Consider the following 20,831-nt stretch of genomic DNA (forward strand, 5'->3'; position numbering starts at 1 on the left):
ATTACTTCATATGAGATTGTCTATGCTACTGTCCCTAGAGCTCCAGTGAGTGAGTATGTTGAATGTGAAGCTCATCCAGAACTGAGGACGGAATAAATGGCTAGGTGTGATATGGCTAATATAAAGAGTATGCCTACATTTATATTAATTAGTGGCTAAGATATGGGAAGAGGAATTCATGTTGTGAGAGCCAGGGTTAAGGCTAGCATTGGGGCAATAATATATAAATTGATGCTGTTGATGGACATAGTGGGTCTTTAATAAGTAATTTGAATGCCTCAGCAATGGGTTGTAATAATCCATGTGGGCAGATGATTTTTGGCCCTTTCTGGATTTGTATATAGCTTAGGATTTTCCATTTAGTTAATATGAGGAATGCTATGGTGAATTAAATTGGGTAACTTGTGAAAGAGTGTTGATTATAAACATATTCTTAGGAGGAGGACTTGAACCAGTGCAGATAAAAGTTTCAGTTTTACATAATTACCGGGCTCTGCCACCGTAACAAACCCTGCTCTACAGTAGGGTATGTATAAATTAATTGAATGTAGATTATGTCATCATTTAGTTTGAAGACATTGTGTAAAGTAAGCCGTATTGCTCTTGTCCTTTCATACTGGAAGAAATCTGCAATAGACAGAAACCAACCAGGAGGGCTCCAGTCTGAACTCAGATCATGTGAGACTTTAATCATTGAACAAAGAGACAATTAATAGCAGTTATACCATTGAAATGTCGTGATCCAGCATCAAGGTCAAAAACCATATTGCCGATATGAACTCTAGAATACAATTACACTCTTATCCCTAGTAAAACTTGTTCCATTGATCAGTGTTTGAGAAGAACAGGTGATAAAGAATTTTGACTAGCTGGTCTAAATTGTAATCACTCAGAGGTGATTTTATTCTCTAAAAATAAATGGCACACAGGCTCAAGGTGCACCAGCTTCAGTAGTTGTGGCACGCAGGCTCAGTAGTTGTGGCCCACTGGGTTAGTTGCTCCGTTGCACGTGGGATCTTCCCAGACTAGGGATCGAACCCATGTCCCCTGAATTGGCAGGCTCAGTCTTAACCACTGCATCACCAGGGAAGTCCCAGAATCGCCGTCTCCCTTTTAATACACCTTAAGCCCAAAGAATCCATGGAAGGTTGTTACAGATGATAAGAGAATAAAATATTGTAAGGACTATAACAGAAACATATAGTACACTGTTCATATAGACACATCCCAAGCAGTTACAAAGTATATTAAAAAGGAGGCTGCAATTTGCAAAGAATAACATAAATTATACCCACAAACTCCCAATATTTCCTGAAACGTTGCAATCTGAAACCCTATTGTAGGAAGCAGAACATTCCAGGAGACATTCTACAAATGAAGGACTCTAAACCCTGTGGGTGGATAAGGAATTCTGGAAGGAAGGTATCCTCACCCAAGGAGAGCATGATCCTATACTTTTGTCACATCACATCCCTGTACAATTCCCATTGATCTCGGTCCAGTCATTCCCAGTTCTCTTGAGAGAAATCTATGGGCACATCCTGGGATGTCAGCAGTCCCTGAAATTAAAAGTACACATGACATGTGGCCACGGGAAGAGTTCATAATGTGACCCAAGAAGAAAAGAGCAAATTAAGAGAACTGGTTTTAATTTAGAAGAGTGTCTTCTATTATCCACATATATATATGTATATATATATATATATATATATATATATAATTTTTTTTACAAAGTAGCTTTCTCTATTTCTAACTACAAAAAAGAGTATGTCATGTGATCCATAAAACCAGTATAGAGACTATAGTTATCTGGAAAAGAAATGATAAAATGGTGGTTTCAACACGGACATATGCATTTTTGAGTGTTTTATTTATATCAAACTGGATAAAATGTGCGTATTTCTCAGACAGAAAAGACATGTCGAGGTAGAAATGTACCTTTCAACTATTCATGGGTCCACAAGTACACTGGAGAGAGTGTAAAATTGCAGATTCTGATACAGTAGGGCCGGTGGGCCTGAGTTCTATTTTTTAAACGAGCTCATTTTTAACTAGTGATGCCACAGCCTCTGATTCATTAACGACAATTGTGAATAGCAGAGACATAATAAGGAAAGGTAAACATTCATAGTTAACTTCTAACTTCAAGTGTGTTATGGATTTCCCACGTTTAATAGGATAGTAAGCACAGCAGCAACCACCATTTGTGAACATTCACTGTAGACCGTGTGTATCTTTCTGACTTTTTGTGTAGGATTGCAGGGAAAAGGCCTGCGCTGCGGCCACAGTGGGCGGGGCCCTCAGGCCGGGCCGCCCCTCCAGGACCCCCGACGGGGCCCTGAGCTCCTGGCGGCTCCTCCCCCGGCGCCCCGCTCCCTCCCAGGATGCCTCGGGGCAGAACGGCCCCACCCACTGCGCCCAGAACGGAGCCCGCGTTTCCTCAGAGCTGGAGCTCCCGGCTCGGGGTCTCTTCCCTCCGCCGTCACGGAGCTGCCCCGGAGCCCGAGGGGAGGGCGGCCTCACTGACGCTGCCGGCTGCGGAGGGGCCCCGGCGGCCGAAGCCGCGACAGTCGTGGGGACGGCGGGCCGGGTAAGTGGGTCCGGTGCCCGGGCGGCCGCGCAAGAGCAGCTTCTGAGGGGAAGCGTTTCGCTGCCACCCGCCGCTGCTGTGCAGAACGAGCGGCCTCGGGGTCTGGTCCCGGGGAACTTCGGCCCCTCCTCTCGGCCCTGCCCTCGGCCTGGCTCGCGGGGCCCGGGGGGCGTGGGGAGAGGGCGGCTGAACGTCCTGAGGGGACACGGGGCGAGGGAGGCGCAGGGTCCGGCCGCAGCGTCAGCGACCCTCCTCCCGACGGCGGGGAAAGCGGCGAAAGTTCCTCCCGAGGCTCCCAGGCCTCTTGTTCAGCCGAGGCCCTGTGCGCCCCTTCCTCCCTGAGCTAAAGCACCGGGGGGGCGGGGGAGGGGACAGGGCGGGGGGCTGGCGCAGTTGATGGGGGACGTGAAAAGGTGATTGTCAGCTAAGGAGAACCTGCTCTCCCAGGTTCTACAGGAATGCAGGGCTTTCCTTATGCGAAGATGCCGGAGTCAGGCTCACGAATTCCTTCCTTTGATATGCACCTCAGCTCTCTGGGGCCTGCATCCTGTAATTGCATATCCTGAGTTCCTCAGGGCCTGCCCGCTCACATTGGAGAGGATGACTGTGGCATCTTTTGTTTACTGAGATGGCAAGAAATATTCCATTTCTCACAGGCTTGAGGGGTAGACAGTGAAGAAGCGTCGGAGAGTCTCACTTGGCATGTACTTTGGTTTACATATAGATAATAGTTATACTTACTTAACTGTGCTAATAGAGGCTCTGGAGTACAATCAACTTGTACTACTGCCCTCTATGTATTAATTTCATCAATATCATAAGATAAATGCCTGTAGAATTGACTTAATCCAGTTAAATAGCATAATGATTTTTAAAGGAAACATAATAGAAATATAACAACAAAACCTTTACCACTACAGGCTGGGTCTGGAACAAGGTAAATAAATGTTCCATTGTTAAAATATTGAAAGAGTATTCAATAGAAATATCAAGAAAAATGACAAATAATAAGGGCAGCAGAATGTTGAAATGTTCTATCTTTATCATTAAAGTGGCAGAAAATCATTTATGAGCAGGCACTGGGGCAGAAGATGCCTGATTTTATATCTTTGTCATATTTGTGCAGTTGTTTCAACAAGTAACTTAAAGACACAATGGAAAAGCCAGGAGGTTTGTGCCTGAGATCATGTTGATGTGAAACCCGGGATGGCCGCCTTGTGCCAGGTGAGTTAAGTTTACCTCGCAGGTAGACCCCAGAGCTCCTGAGAAACAAGGGCTGGAATTTTTTTTCTGCGATGAATAGGAGCTGTTGAGTCCAGTTCATTGAGCAAGGAGTAGGTCTTGTCTATTACATATTTGGTTTTTGGAACGGTATCTGTGCTAATTTCAAACTCTTGTTTTATGAAAACCCCCCCTCACCTTTCCCCTGAAGCAGGCATAAGTGTGTTTTCTAAAAGCGTGACTCTGTTCTGTTTTAATTCAGTTCTTTGTAGCCATGTTTACATTCCCTCTATAAGTGATATGTTTTGATAAATTTCTTTTTCTGTGTGACCTTTTTCACTTTGAATTATCGTACCTAAATCCACTCATTATGCTGCTACTAGCCTTATGACATTGATTTCATGGCTGAGTGATATTCCATTGTACATAAGTTTCACAACTTCTGTATCCATTTTTCTCTTTCCTGGGATATGGAATGGGTACCGAAGTCGAGGTTCTTGTAAACAGAGCAGCCCTAAGCTTTGGGGTGCCTGTGTCTTGTTGATTTTTAGTCTTCCCAAGATATACGCCCATGAGTGGAAGTGCCCTATGCTCTGTAGCTCTGTTGTTTAGATGTTTTAGGAAACACCATACACTTTTGTAGAGTGTCTGCGGCAATTTTCATCCCGCCCGTCAGCATAACAAGGTTTCCTGTTTTCCATGGCCTGTCCTGCATTTGTGGTTTTTTACACTTTTTTCAGATGGCCGTTTTGACCGGGGGGAAGTGAGACTTCTTTGTAGTGCTGATTTGCTCTCCCAGCTTGCTTGGTTGGCCAAAACGTGTGTATGCTTTTTTACCTGAATATATTCAGGAAGGAACACATACTCCCTTTTTGGCCAACTGCATCATTGTCCAAGTTCTGCCGCTTTTCATGTGCTTTCAAGGAAACTCCAATCTACCTCTTGAAATCTGTTTCCTGCAATTCTGCCTTGCTTTCAAATCCTCTTCGTTGCCTTAACTCAATGTATTTTTGGATGGTAGTTGTCATTTATCACTGTGCAGGTTTGTGAGTTGCAGTGCCCCTGAGCTCCATGTTTCAACTGCCCTTTTTGTGAGCTGGCCCAGAAAACCACAGCATCGCCTCAGGCCCTATCCTGGTTTCGGGGCTTCAGGCTGAGCCTTTGGTGAATTCTTCTTCGTGATGGGAAATGAGAGTAACATGTGCCCGACCAAACACCTCCAGCGAGTCTCTCATTGGTTCCCCCTTTTCCCGTTCATCCTCGGCACATATTGCAAACTGTTCGAAACAGGAGGTTAAAGGTGCTGATTCTCCAAGTGGGGAGATTGTTAGTAAAGCGGCTGGAATGGTGAACCCGAGCACCAGGAGATGAAAAATGAGGTGCGCTGTCGAAACCTTTCATCATCACACGGTGTATCATCCTCTGGGCTTCCCATGCATCTTTTAGCTGTAGGAAGGTTGCGTTGCACCTGGAGAGTTGGGACCCATGGAATGGGTAGCACACAGTATTACTTTAAAGGGTCTGCATTTGCTCACTCAACCTCACCAATCCTCTCAGTCCCAAGAGTGTCCAACCTTATGTCTCATCCTGCTGTGTGTCTAGGTGTGTTCAATCCATGTTGCATCATAGCCCCTGAGCAAAAGTTATAAGGGTTTTTATGTCTGTCACTGTCTTTTTCTACTATTGTTATATTGGTTACAGCTGATTTTCAACGCTGTTTGTTGCTGTTCTACATCCACTTGATTCACGTAGAAACAGACATCAATAAATTCTTTTTCAGATTCTTAACAGTCGTATAGAATTTTTTCTGGTGACTTGAATGTGCTGAGTGCAGTTCTTTGAGGTTCCGTGTAGGCCTCGTCTATTATCAATTTGGTATTTGGAACGGTATCTTTGCTAATTTCAACCTCCTGGATAATGCCTCACCCCTCCCCACCTTTCCCCTTTGGCAGCCTTATGTGTGTTTTCTACATATTTGACTATGTTTCTGTTTTGTAATTTGTTTCATGTGTAGCCATTGTTGATTCTACCCTTAAGTTATATCTTACGATATGTGTCTTTTTCTTTCTGACTTATGTTACCTAGAATGATCTTACATAACTCCTCCTGAGTTGATGCAACTGGCCTTATTTCATTGATATCCTGGCTGAGTTATATTCCACTCTACATATGTACCACATCTCTTTTATCCATTTTTTCCTTCCAGGTATATTTAGGTTTTATCCAAGTCGAGGCTCTTTTAAACAGAGAGGCGGTAAACGTTGGGGTGCCTGTATCCTGACGATTTTTGTTTTTCCCAAGATATTCGCCCATGAGTGCAAGTGCCCTATGCTCTGTAGCTCATCTGTTTAGATGTTTTAGTAAACACAGTACACTTCTTCAGTGTGCCCGTTGGCAATTTACATTTCCACTATCAGCCTCACAGGGCTCCCTTCACTCCTCGCCCTGTCCTGCATTTCTGGTGTTTACACTTTATGAGGATGGCTCTTCTGACTGATGCGAAGTGTGATACTTTTTGTAGTATTGATTTGCAATGCCCACCTGTTTGGTTGGCTGAAAAGGGTGTATGCCCTTTTCTTGAATATATTCAGGAAAAAAGCATACGCCCTTTTTGGCTAACTGCACCGTTGGCGATGTTCAGCCCCTTTTTTGTGCTTTCATGATGAGTCCTTTTTACCTCTTCAAATCCCTTTCCTGCCATTCTCCCTTGCTTACAATTCCTTTTCGGTGACTTCCCTCAAGACATTTTTCAATGATAGATATTTTCAACTCTGCAGTTTCGTGAATTTTAGTGATCCTGAGTTCCATTTTTCAACTTGTGTTTTTGGGAACTGGCCACAAAACAGTGGGATTTCCTCAAGCCGTATTCTTTTTCCATGGGCAATCTTAGCCTTTGGTCATTTCGTCTTCCTGATTGGAAATGAGAGTGACATGTGCCTGTCCGAACACCTAGGACTTTTCTCTCATTGTTTCTCATCCTTCCGCTTCATCCTCTGGACAGATTCCAAACTGTGCGCAACAGGAGGTTGAAGGTGCTGACATCCCCAAGTGGGGAGATTGTTAGGAAAGACACTGGGGGGGTGAACCCGACTCCCTGGAGATGAGGAGATGAGATGCTTTTTCCAAACTCTTCCCGATCAAATGGTGTACCACCTTCTGGGTGTCAGAGTCATGTTTTAGCTGTAGGAAGGGTCCCGTGCATGGTAAGAGAACACCAGGGATGTTTCCAAATCAGTGTCTCCCTGAACCCTAAACTGGGGAATTTTACGCTATGGCTACACGTATGTTCATTAAGGGCCTTGGGCAGTAGGCAGAGTCCGAACTTAAGATGATTAAAGTCTTCAGGGTCAGAAGCGCTGACCATCGGCCTCCGTTAGGGTACATTGTATCTGTCATTGATAGATGATGTCAATAAAAATATCTATTCGTTTTCAGATTATTTCCGCTTCTAGGTTATTACAAAATATTGAGTGTAGTTCCCTGTGCTGTACAGTAGTTCTGTGTTGATGATCTATTTTATACATAGCAGGGTGTACGTGTTAATCCCAAACTGTTCATTTATCCCTCCCTGCACCTTTCCCCTTTGGTAATAATAAATTATAAGATTTTATGCTTCTCAGAAATGGGGGAGCTGAAAGAGAGGTATCATTTTCAATGGAAAAGCATTCAAAACTATATTGAAGCTTCAGCCAAGATTATTCGATGTACATCCTTGGAAAGAAATCACTTCATTTCTCTAATGTTGACCTGACAAATAAGACAAACCCCTTCACTGAACTTGCCTATACTAAAGTGATGGAAATATCAAATGGAAGTGTTGGAAACATCTTATTTTACCCGAGCCTTATACACGGCTCTAGGTTAATTACAGTTTGGCTCACACATCTGTTCATTGAAGTTACAATGTTCTCAATTTCTGTCACTGATCCTGCAGAGTGGGCCCCAACAAGGGTCCCCTGCCCCGTGTCATTGGAGCCAAGAGAACGAGACTGAGTTTGGTTCAGAAGCAAAGGAAACTTTAGATTCTGATCAGAGAACAGGGAGAGGTGGGAGCGTGCGCTCCCCCGAGGGCTGTGGGCGGGGCTGCTGTGTGGGGATCCCGGCAGCATCAGCGGGACGGAAGGGGCGGAGTCTCGAGGGCCGGGTTGGCTGGAGCTCAGGCTCCATGTCGCGGAGTCTGCATGGGGCCCCGCGAGCTGAGGTGTCGGCCCAGCCATTTTGCACCAGGAAATAGGTTCTGAAGTGCCGGGTGTGGGACCTCTGCATGTGGAAACCTAGGGGCAAGTGAAATTAGACAAAGCACAAAGGAATAAACGTTAGACTTTACTTTATTGCCCGGATTCTATTTTTATCTCCCAGGATTTTTTCATGGGCTCTGCCGGTGACAAACCCCTCCTCTGCCTTTTGTCCCATTCCTCATTGTTGGGGCGCTGAGGGTGCAGACCCCGCTTCTGTAACTGCTTCGTGCTGAGTCGGGAGGCCTCATACCCGGGGGGAGGGGCAGAACTTCTCCCCAGCAGCCTCCAGGTGAGGTTGACTGTCCCCAGGGCTCTTCCCTCACTGCTCGTCCGCCTGAGCCCCAGCATTTGAAGTGTTATAGATTCTAATGACCTTTAAGGGTGCAGGAAAGAGATGCGCAGAGACTCTGGGGTGGCCGGTTTTACCCCGCCCACATTTGTTCGGCCACCTTAGGCAGACGGTTTCTGCCAGCCTAGATGCTCTGACCAGTAGTCTGCGCTTTCTTCAATTAGGCCCCTGAATTAACGTACAAACAGCACCAGGTGTCAGAACCCTGCCTGCTCAACTCCCACACAGTCCAGGGCCGGTGGTGATCCAGACCCATGACGGCCACTGAGTCAACGGCCTTTTCAAGTAGCCAGGAGTGCAGCCGGTCTCATCGGCTGCCGCCTTCACCGCGGTGTCTGTAGGCGTTTCTATGGTGACAGCGTTATTTAGGGTTCCCCCGCCAAGCTTATGAGCTCCGCTCTGGGTGCAGTAAGTCCTGCAAGCAGTAGTCTGCTCTTTTGGGGCACGCTCTTGTTGTTTTCTGAGAGAAGATCCACGTCAAGTGATGGTCACACGGGTCATCATGGGGACCCGTTGCCCCCAGTTGTCCCTCTGGAGGTTGGAGTTGGAGGGCTTCCTCACTCGAGGTCAGTGTGCCCACGGAGCGACGCCTGCAACTTCAGGGCATGGTGGGTGGTTAGGATCACCGCGTGCGGTCCTTTCCCCTTAGGAGGGAGTTGGCCTTGCGGGCTGCGGATTCCAGGTTTTTAGATACCCCCAGTATCTTGGCCGGATGGGGCGGCGGGCCAAGCCCTTGGTGACCGTACTTTCTCCTACCTGGAGGGCATTCTTGCATTGTTCCATTTCAAGAGGTCCCAGTTTTTGCACTAATACTCCAAGGGCGATTCACTTTCTACCCAGAATGTAAAGGTCAAAGGGTTTAGCTAAGTTAGGGAGGTCCAGGGCAAGGGTCTGAATTAACTGCTCTTTCCATTCTTGAAAGACTGCTTCTGGATTCTATTCGAACAGATCATCATCTTTTCCTTTCAATGTTTCCTATAGAGGCCCAGCTATTAGACTGTAGTTAGGGATCCAGATGCAGCAAACCCCGACCTCCCTAGGAACCCTTAAGCTGTCTTCTAGGTTTAGAAGGGGTAAGGCTGCAAATGACTTCTTCCCTTTCCTGGGATGGGCTTCTCCGACCTTCTGTGAGAATGAAGCCCAGGCAGGTCACCTTAGTCTGTGATATTTGAGCCTTTGTCTTGGACACCTTCTATCCTTTATTGGCTAGGTAGTTCAGAGGCCTCCTTAGTAGGGCTGGGGATAAGAATGTCGTCTGCATATTGAAGGAGGGTTCCCTTCTCCAGAGGTAGATCTTTGAGGTTTTAGTTAAGTTTCCCCAAAGGTGGTGCGGGAAGTTTTGAACCCTTGGGGGAGGACGGCCCAGCAGTACTGTCTTCCTTGTATGCTGAGTCCTGCCAGTCACAAGCCAAAATTTCTGTGACCTCTGGGACTAATGGAATACAGAAGAAAGCATCATGTAAGTCTCATACAGAATACTATGTCCTGGGGGATGGTACAATGACCAGCAGGGTGTAGGAATTAGGAACTATTGGATGCATATCCTCAGTGGCTTCACTGACTGTCCCGACATCTTTACCAGTTCCCCAGTAGCCCACGGGGCTCTCGTGGTCAGGCCCCTCGCAGGATATACAGCTCACCTGGGCAGGTACCCAGCAGCCCACGGGGCTCTCGTGGTCAGGCCCCTCCCAGGGTATGGAGCTCACCTGGGCAGGTACCCAGCAGCCCACGGGGCTCTCGTGATCAGGCCCCTCCCAGGATATGGAGCTCACCTGTGCAGCTACCCAGCAGCCCATGGGACTCTCGTGGTCAGGCCCCTCCTTGGATACGGAACACCCTTGTGCAGGTACCACGGCAGGGCTGGGCACACAGGAACCGTGCGCATAGCCCTCATTGCAGAGCACCCCCATCTCACCTGTCACTCAGAGCTGACACAGAGCACCTCAGAGCAGGACTTGAACTAACAAACAGCAGCTCCGACAGGTCTGTGACCCTGGGCTTCACTCTGTGTGGCCTCCCTCCGCCTGGTCTTCCAGAGACTTCCACTGCAGCCGGGGCACCAGGTCTCTGTCTCCACCCACCACCCCTCCTCTCCCTGACTCCTGGGTTCCTTTTATTAGGAGAGGGTCTTCTTGAAGTTGTCTCCCACTCATGGGCCAGATAAAATGGTTAGAAAACAAGCCAGGGCTGCAGCCCCTTGTCTATCCTGACCCTCAGGACCTACACGTGTTCCTTGGAACTGACCGGTGCAGCAAGGTCCATTTTATGCAACTGTGAGCCCCTGAGGGGCGAGGAGTGGCTGACCTGGGCAGTCTGACCCGGCCGGCCAGTCCTCCCCAGGTGTGCCTGGGCTGAGGTCAATATAAACACCGCTCCAGGCAGCAAGAGCCCCTGCAGCTGTGCCTGACGCCATATTCTCTGCCCCATCGGCAGTCTCGGGGCTGGGCTGGTGGGAGGGAGTAGGGCCCACGGCTCTGTGCGTGGCCCGGTGCGAGTGGGGCTCTGGTGGACTTTCTGCAGGAGTTGCCGCGCTGCCACCTGCTAAAGAAGAGGATGTGTCACCCATACCTGCCGCTGGAATTTCTCCCCGGGCAGAGGTGAGGACGGAGAAAAGCGGTGGGGGCCGGGACAGGAGGGGTACATTGGGCAGGGAGATGGAAAGCTTCCAGAAGAGCGCCCGGGGCCAGGACCATGCTGGCTGGCCTGCAGGCCCCAAGTCGGCCTCCGTGCTGGTGTGGCTCCATGGCCCTTCCTCTAGGCTTTCAAGTCCTTGCACACATTCAGGTGTTTTAGCTGGGAAGGGTGGGAACAGTTCAGCAGCAGCTGGCCTGGGGGTCAGCTCATGTTTACTCAGGGACGCCTTGACATGGTCCCCCAGCTTTGCAATGAGGACGTTCCTTGCGGGGGGGCTGCTGGCTGCATGAGAGATGATTCCCCACCTCTGACCAACTTCAGAATTGTTTACCACTGGAGCAAGGGTTTTCCTGATAGGGTTTTCCTCTGTGTAACTAGTGGGTTCTTAATTGGCAGCGTGAATGGTGATATCAGAGGTCCTGAATCAGGATGGAAATACTTATCCCCAACTTGTACAGGCAGGCATAAAAACCTGGGGAGGCCGTGTGCAGCCGGCACCCTTAGGGATTGGCTTCCAACTGACCCCTCAACGTTCTGGTGTCCAGCCACTGCTTTAGAATTTCTGGGGCCCAGTGCTGACTCTAAGGGTTCTGTAACCCAGCCTCTGTTGGTCTTTAATGAGACCCGCACTTCCAGGGTCCCACAGAGCAGGGTCCGTGTGACTGTTCTGTGGCTTCTGTAACAAATGACCACAAGCTGGGTGGTTTAAAACAACAGGAATTCATCCTCCCCCAGTCCTGGAGACCAGACATCTGAGATCAAGGTGTTCCAGGATGGACGTCCCTCCAGAGGCTCCAGGATAGGGCTCTTCCTGCCTTTTCCAGCTTTGGGGGGCTCCAGGCATCCCCAGGCTTGCGGCTGCAGCCCTCCTGTCTCTGCCTTCACGTGGCTTCTCCTCTATGTTTGTGTTTCTCCTCTTTTGTCTCATAAGGACTCTCTCAATTGGATTGGGGGCCACGCTAACCCCAGATGGCCTCACCTTGGGACCCTTAACTACATATACAAAGACGCTTTTCCCAGATATGGTCCGGTTCCGGTGTTCTGGGGGGAACATATTTTGGGACCAGCATTCAACCCATTACCTGTGTATAAAATAACCCTAATTTTAGGAGATTACCAAGGTCCCGTATAGATAGCAGCCAGCAGCCATGTGGGTGGGGGTCTGGGGAGAATGAGGACCCTGGAATCACCTGGAAAGGATGAAGTCCTGGCTGCATTAGGTGAGCTCTTCCACCACGGGGCCCGTGGAAACAGCCACTCCACTCTGTCTGTGGAAAGGGACCCAGTGCCGAGTCCAGAAATGGTGATATTGCAAAGCTGGCTCTTCTGGGATGTCATCATCAGTAGCATCATGTAACCAGTAACTACGGGCTTGGAGGAGTCACCCTGTGGCACGTGATGACAGCACTGTCACTTTAGGCTCATCAAGCTTAGAATAGGAATGTTTGAAGGAGAAGAGTTTGGGAGATTGCGAAGCTTGGTTGTTAAGGAAACTGAGCAGGTTTGTCAAGGTAGGTTGTCAAGGAAACTTCTCCCTTAAACTGAAGGCATGGCGGGGAGAGCTGAAATCCAGGGATCCTTTAAAGGGGCTGCTCTGAAACACCATCACCTGAGAGGTGGTCTCAGCGTGAGCTGGTGTTTGAGAAACGTGTGATGAGATGAAGCCTGACTTTCTGTGACAGCTGGGGAGGGGTTTGTAAAGCAACTTAGCGTTTAAGGCCAAGTTTGTTGCTGGAACATAGTGTCTCCCAAAACTGGGCTGAAGCTCAAGATGTCTCTGTCCCCTTCCTGTGAGAGTCCAGGGCAGGTGGGTGTCAGTTCCCAGGCTCTGCCCCCACTTTGTTTCTCCTCCCTGCTTCCAGGTGAGTGTTTCAACCAGCGGGGGGGGGTGACCACAGGGACATCGTGCCCTCCGTCCTAGGATGCAGGCTGGCCAAGGCCCTCACCACCTCCACCCCTTCCCCTTGGTAACACGAGACACTGTGCCCCAGCTGTAAGGGGTGGGAAGGCTGGGATGTGCAGGGTAGCTGTGCACAGGAAAAAGGGAAATGGGTTCTGATGGGCAGCTGTGCGGCTCTGTTGTGAGGGTCGCCCAGACACTAGCGCACAGATTCTGGGTTCTGTGAAGCTTCGATGCTCTGTGGTTCTGGAAATCCTATAGGAGATGGTCCACAGCAGGTGAAGCTAATGCTCGCAGTGGAGGTGGTGAAGCCAAAGGTCTGCAGTTCAGACTAAAGGTGCCGATGTACATGCAGGACAAAACCATCTCAGGTGAATGGACTTCAGGCACGTTTAACATGAATGCAGTCGTGTTAATGCCTAGCATCTTCTATCTTGTGCCTCCTCAGGGACCCCCTCCTCAGTGCCTGGGGCTCCTGTAACTCACGTACAAGGGGATGGAGAGCGGGGTCTGTCCAGTCTGAGCCCTGAGTTACCCTGTGAGTCTGCTCGGGACCACCGTAACAAATACCACAGACTGCGCAGCTTGAATAACAGGCCTATCTCCCAGTCCTGGATGCTGTCGGAGATCAAGGTGTCTGCACGCTGGCTTCTCCTGAGGCCTCGCTCCTTGGTGCTTAGACAGCCACCTTCTCCCCAGGTCCTCACATGGTCTCCCCCTGTGCCTATCTGTGTCCTAATCTCTTCTTGTAGGACATCAATCCTATTGGATTAGGATCCACCCTAGTGACGTCATTTTTACTTTGATCATCTCTTTAAAAATCCCATCTCCAAATACAGACACATCCTGGGGTCCTGGGGGTTAGGCATTCAGCATGTGGATTTGGGGAGACATGACTGAGCCTATAGCATCCTCCTTAGGAACCAAGTGTGCCTCGGTCCTTCCTTCCCTCAAGTCATACGAGGTGAGCTAATGGCTCAAGGAGAGGCCACTCGTGCAGAGTTTGTGTCCCAGCTGGGGAACCCTTCTCTGCTCTCTTTGATCAGGCAGTGGCAGTGCCAGCCCCCTCCTGAGGTGAGCAGTTCTGGGGTTTCCTGCCGTGTCACCTGGCCTGCTGAGGTGCTCAGTGTCTGGGAACCCAGGAGTCAGCAGCCTAGTGGGGCTGCCGGGGACTCTCAGGGCCTTGGCAGATACCCTAGCGAAAGTGGGGAAACTTTGGGGGATTACAGGAGGGAGAGAGTCACAGTCTCGTTTATGCTTCAGAAAGACCACGTTGGGGTGGGATGTGAGACGCACCGTGGGGCAGGGAGGTTTGTCAGGTCTGATGGAGGAACCAGGCACAAGATCCGGCTTGGGCCACGGCTGTGGGCGTAGAGGGGAATTAGTGTGGGAACTGGCCACAGACCGTTGTCAAAGTATCGGTTTCCCTGTGCACCGAGGCCGAACAGAAATACGGAGACAGGGGTTTTGGAGGAAGAGACAGATGGCTTTATTTTTCTGCCAGGCAGCAGGGAAGACACAGCTGGCTAGCACCTCAAGAACTGGGCACCCCTCTTTGAGAATCAGGGAAGATTTTATATGTGGGGCTTCCGCAGTCCAGGGTAGAGGATAAGGATCAATGTAGTGAAGGTCTTGCATTCCTCCTTTCCTTTGCATTATTTCAAAACAGTCATCGCTGGCATCAGGTCGCCGGTAATTGGGGTCCAGCAGACTGGTAATTGCGTCCGTTTGCCTCTGGTTTATTGGCCAGTGACCTTGTTTCTGAAATGAAAAACTAGGGGGTGATTTGTTATGAGGAGCGTATAGAATCTAAGTGCGTTACATAATAAGGTTAGGGAGTGAGAAGCAGGGGCTGTAACACACACAGTGAGGGGTGATGGGTGCCGAAGGTAAATTCCATAGTGTCGGAGTGAGGTTAGCTTTGTAGGGTACAAATCTAGTTACTACAAATGAGTGACAAAGTGAAACAAGGAGTGATGAGCTCTTTCAGGCCAGGTTACGTTTCTTCTCTAGTCTTTTCGCTGTCCCCTTGTTCTCAGGGCAGGGAAACTTCGTTTCTGTTTTTGCTGCAACAAGACTGTGGAGAAGGAGCTGACAGTCACTGGGGCACAAGGCGAGTGGGAGCCTGGGAGGCCCCAGTGTTACCGAACCGAACGTGGGTCCGCTCGCCCGAGGGCAGCAGAGCCAGTCTACTGACACCGGGGGTGGTGGAGGAAGGTGCAGCCTGAATTGTCAAAGTGCCGATACAAGGAGGCCAGGTGGCCTGTGCTCTAAAACCCCGAGCTCCCTGAAGGATTTCAGCAAAGCAATTTTCAAGGCCAAGTGAAGGAGGGGGGGTCGCAGGGTATGTGATCAGCTGGTGCACAATTCTCTGATTGATGGTGAGGTAACGGGCGGTTAACGTTATAAATTCTTAAGCACCAGGAGCTCCGGGGTTACCTGTTCCTGATCATCAAGTAGTTAATTCCTTCCACTTGGTGGTGGAGGAAGCATGCATCGGGCACTGTTATCCAGGTACTTCAGAGAGGAGCTACAGCAGAGGGTGTGGGGGAGGGGTCTGTCCTGGGAAGGCCCCACAGGGTCCTGCTCGGTTACACCTGGTGCCTGGGCTCAGCAACCTGGGAAGGTGGGGCTGCTCCTGGGTGTGGGGAGCTGCAGGATCCCAGTCCTCTGAAACCCTGCTAAGCCCCCAAGGTGAGATGGGTGTGCAGTGACTGGACGGAGGCGTCTGGCCTGGGAGAGGGGTCCGGGCTGGAAATGTCACTGGAATCATGGCAGGGAGGGAGAGGAAAGGCAAAGTGGGGGCAGATGGGTCACAGCAGACTAATGCAGGTGACTGCGGTCTTGTTGGAAGCAACTCAGAGCCAGAAAGGAGTGGCCGTCAGGGGCTCAGCTCCATTCTCTTGTTCCTTTGTAAAACCACTGTGTCAGAGTTTGAGACGCCGCCAGGAGACGTCTGGGCCCAGTGCTGCCATGGCTTCATCAAAGGGCCCAGGGGGAACACAGAACCACTGCAGGCCCCGCCCATGTCCTCACTGGGAATGAGTCCCATCGGGGCTCCTGGGCTCACAGACTTCAGGGCACCTCTGTCCTCAGGACTGGTCTTCCTCCTTCCTCTCACCTGCTGGTCAGAGGCCCAGGACCCCCCAACCTGGCTCCACCCCCAGGGCCTGGATTCAGAGGCCCAGGAGCCCCCAACTTGGCTCCACCCCCAGAGCCTGGATTCAGAGGCCCAGGAGCCCCAACCTGGCTCCACCCCCAGGGCCTGGATTCAGAGGCCCAGGAATCCCCAAACTGTCTCCATCCCCAGGGCCTAGATTCTGGGACAGCTTAGGGGTAAGCCAGACCCTCACGCTCCTTTATCTGCTTAGGGGTGAGAATGTCTTAAACGCTGCAGTTGACTGATTACGGAGGGCTGAGTGTTTCCAGCAGGTGTGGATGGAAAGATGGGGTGCGAAGTTCCTATGTCTGCAGGGTCTTCCCGGCGTGAAGATCTGTGTGTTCCCCCCGGCCAGTCGGCATCCTCCCAGGAAGCCCAGATCCAGGATTACGAGGGCAGAGGCTCTCCCCTTGCGTACCTGTAAGTTCGCACTCCCACAGCAAGGAGCCTGGCTCCCACCATCTGCCATTTATCTATGCATTGCTCCTTTCCACATTACATGTGCAGAGGTTTCAGAATTGTTAGCTACTACACCCTGGAAAGAACTTCATAAAACAAAGCCCACTGTATATATACGGGCCATTTTGCCTTTAGCCTACAGATTCCATTCATTTCCAAAGGTAACTTAAGTCAGCAGCTTTTACCCCATCCCCTACAGTGAGTTGTTTCCATATATTTCTAATCGTTAGATTCTGTCACATGACGTATTCCATCGTGCAACATCCTACACCCTAAATAACTAAATTTGAGTAGATTATGATTGGCCCCTTGGGCTACACACATCTATGGGCTTAGACAAATGCATAGTGACAGGTATGCATCCTAGAGTATCACATGGACTACTTCAAAACCCCCACCCCATGATCTGCTTATCATCTATGTAGCTTTGCCTTTCCCGGGATGTCATCAATGGGGTCATACTGTGTGCAGCCTGCTCAGGCTGGATTTTTCACTTAGCAGTACACGCTGAAGGTTTATCCATGTCTTTCCATAGGTGGATGGTGCATTCCTTTCTGCTGAGTAGTATTCCACTGCATGTGTATGGGAGGAAAAACAATTTTCCCTCTACTTTTCTAGGTTCTTGGTTGAGGCCCCCCCCCGCCCCTGTAATAAAAGACAGATTACCAGGAGAAAAGCAGAAGTTTAATAACATGTATACCTTCTGAATAGAGGGGGGATACCACGGAAAACTGAGTCACTCCCCAAACCATCCCCTTCAATACCGTCTTCAGCTAAAAACAGAAAAGATGCTGGGGAAGGGGGGAAGGCCAGTTATGGAAGGTTATCATGCAAAGCACAGTAAACAAGGGTATGGCTGTGTGCACATTTAAGTCAGGACTTCCCCATTGAAAAGAGTTACTTAAGATTTAATTATCCTTCTATTTTTGGTGCAAAGAGGGACATACCCTTATAAATGGAGATTTCTCTATTGTAAATGCCCTTCATAAAACGGCAATCTCAGTTTTCTGAGATTTTTTAAAAAATAAATTTATTATTTTATTTTTGGCTTCATTGGGTCTTCGTTGCTGCGTGCAGTCTTTTCTCTGGGTGTTGGCGAGCAGGGGCTTCTCATTGTGGTGGCTTTTCTTGTCACGGAGCACAGGCTCTAGGCATGCAGGCTTCAGTAGTTGTGGCACACGGGCTCAGTAGTTGTGGCTCGCGGGCTCTAGAGCACAGGCTCAGTAGTTGTGGCGCACAGGCTTAGTTGCTGTGCGGCATGTGGGATCTTCCCGGACCGGGCCTCGAACCTGTGTCCCCTGAATCGGCAGGTGGACTCTTACTCACTGAGCCACCAGGGAAGCCGTATTCTTTTTAAAGCAGACCAATAACCCTTATGCCAGAGAGACATATTTTGAGGTGGCATATTCTACTCGCCTTGACATGGATGTATCCCAATTTGCTTATGCATTCATCTTTTGAAGGATATCCTGATTTCAAGTTTTTAGCCATTATGGAAGTGCTGCTGTGCATAATTGCATCCTTGTTTGCATTTGGACATAGATTTTCAAAGCAGTTGCCTAAATACTGGAAGTATGATTGTTGGATCCCAACGTGAGACTTGTTTAGCTTTGGAAAAAACTGCCAAATTGTCTTACAAAGTGGCTGCACAGGCATCCCCCCAGCTATGAGGGAGAGTTCCTTTTGTTCCTCACCCTCTAGCAATTGGTATTGTCATATTTTTGGAGCTTAGCAGTCCCAATTGGTGTGCTATGGTGTCTCATGATTTTAATTTGTAGTTCCCTAATGGTATATGATGTTGAGCTTTCTTCTGGATGACTTTTACTATCTGTAACTTTTTTGGCAGGATGTCTGTTCAGATCACGCTGTTCATGTTCATGCTGGGAGGAGCCCTGTCTCCTCGGGACCTGCTGGGGCTTTGGCTTCAGGAACACGCGGGGCTGAGTCCACGCTGATGGCCGGGCTTCGGTACAACCCGGGGTCAAGTCCACACTAACGGAAACCGGGTCTCCTCAGGACCCGCCGAGGCTTCAGCTCTGGGACACTGGGGGGTCCAGTTCAGGCTGACATGAGCCTGATCTCCTCAGGACCTGCTAGGAGGTGATGCCGCTGAGGGAGAAGGTGAGGAAAAGTGGGGAGAAGGTTCCTGTGCAGGGCTGACCGCTGTGGGTGTCTGTCTCCAGAGGACCCAGGAGAGGAAGGGCTTGATGTGGAAAACTGGGTTTTTGGCCCATTTTGTGTGGGGTGTAGAGAGTTGAATGTTGTTCTTTGGCGTGTGGTGTCTGGTTTTCCCAGCACCGTTTATTGAGGGGCCTGTCCTTTCCCTGGTGTATGTTCTTGGCTCCTTTCTTGTGAATTAACTGATTACATACCTGTAAGTTGATTCCTGTGCTCTCTGCTTTATTCCTCTGGTCTGTGTGCCTGTTTTTCTGCCAATGCCACAATTTTTGGGGACTAGCTTCATAATGAAGTGTGAAGTCAGGGAGCGAGATGCCTCCACACGTTCCCCTGCCTCAGGGTCGCTTTGGTTCTTCTGGGTCCTTTGTGGTTCCACACACAACCTAAGATGGTTCGTCCTGTTTCTATGGAAAATGTCATTGGACTTTTGGTAAGGATTGCGTTGAATGTGTACATTAACAGGATCTTAGCTGGAGAAACTGTCAGGGCATGACTTAAGAGCAGCATCAGGGCCTTTGTTGGGTCAACATTATGGTCTCAGTGAAAGATATGATCAGAACCTGAGTTACTAAGAACATCAAGTCTTCATTTAGGAAAAGCTTCAGGGCCTGAGTTAGGCACAGCCTCAGGACTTCACTTAAGGACACTGACAGGGCTTTCTTTGGGACAGAATCAGGAACGTGCATAGAAATGTGGCAGGAAATTATCTCAGGATAGTGTCCAGATTTTAGTTATTGATTTCAACAGGTCCCATGTTAGGGACAGATTCCGGGCCTTAGTGAGAGCGAGTGTGAAGGACTTATTTAGGGTTAGTCAGGGCTTAGTTAGGGAGACTATTAGGGTTTCAGTTAGGATAAGATGCAGGATATTAACTTGGGACAGAGTCAGGTTGCGGGCCAGGGATAGCGTCACGAAATGACCCAGGAAAAGCGTGAAGACCTTCGTTATTGAGAGCCTCAGGGCCGTAGTTAGGACCAGCGTGAGGGCCTAAATCAGGACCACTGCCAGGGCTTCCTATACAGACAGCGTCAGAGCATAAGGAAGGTACAGCCAAAGGGTCTAAGTGAGGCTTATCTTCAGGGCCTGAGTTCGGGACACTGTCAGGGCATGACTTAGGAGCAGCAGAAGGGCCTCTGTGGGATCAGCGTCAGGTTCTTCATTAAAGACATTATCAGGGCCTCTGTTAGGGAGAGCCTCAGGGCCTCATTTTTGGACAGCATCAAGGCTTACTTTGGGTCAGTTTCAGGACCTTGGTAAGACCTGGGTCAAGATATTAACTCAGGATAGTATCAGGACTCTAGATATTGGCGGCACTAGGGCCTTAGTTAGACACAGTGTCAGGGCCTGAGTTAGGAGTAGCATTATAGCCTTTGTTAGGCATAGTGTCAGGGACTGAGCTAGGAGGAGCCTCCAGGCCTAAGTTTGGAACAGGTTTACAGCCTCGGGACTAATTTCAGGGCGTTATTTAGGGACAGCATCAGGGATTTAGTTAGCATAACAGGAGGAATTCCTACAAGCACCCTGAAAGCCAACACACGCAGATGCAGAAGTAAACCATACACGCTGGTATAAAGGAATATTCCACAGAAGTTGAGTACATTTTGTTTAAGGTGCGTAAGAGTTTAAACATTATTTTTTTCAGAAAACTATATTCAGAAGATGAAGGAATTTCATCCTAAAGAATCTCTTTAGCTAAATTTAACATTAGCAAAAGAGAAGTTTACGTTCAGGTCTAGGGCTAGTGTCAGGTAATGACCTAGGTTTGGAAACAAGCCCTTAGTTACGTAGAGAATCAGGGCCTAATTTAGGACCTGTGCCAGGGCTTCAGGTAGGGACAGTGTCAGAGCCTGATATAGTGAGAATGTGAGAGCCTGAGTGAGGCCTAGCGTCAGGCCCCTAGATGCAGACACTGTCAGGGCATGACTTAGGAGCAGCATCAGGGCCTTTGTGGAGTCAGCATTCAGATCATAGTTAAAGACATGAGCAGGGCTTGAGTGAGTAACAGAATCAAGGCCTCGGTTAAGGAATGCTTCGGGGCCTGAGTTAGGCACAGCCTCACGTCTTCAGTTAAGGAGAGCGACAGGGCTCTCTTTGGGACAGTG

The 20,831-nt window shown here is 49.3% G+C and overlaps 1 long non-coding RNA gene across 1 annotated transcript; it reads left to right on the forward strand.

The window, feature by feature from the left end:
- Positions 1 to 2,407: 2,407 nt before the first annotated feature.
- LOC136793936 (uncharacterized) lies at positions 2,408 to 10,953 on the forward strand. Its single transcript, XR_010840033.1, has 3 exons — positions 2,408 to 2,590; positions 3,717 to 3,814; positions 10,919 to 10,953. It is a non-coding gene; the product is annotated as an uncharacterized lncRNA (long non-coding RNA).
- The last annotated feature ends 9,878 nt before the right edge of the window (positions 10,954 to 20,831 follow it).

Source organism: Kogia breviceps, chromosome 3, assembly GCF_026419965.1.
Source record: "Kogia breviceps isolate mKogBre1 chromosome 3, mKogBre1 haplotype 1, whole genome shotgun sequence".
Taxonomy (NCBI): Eukaryota; Metazoa; Chordata; class Mammalia; order Artiodactyla; family Physeteridae; genus Kogia; species Kogia breviceps.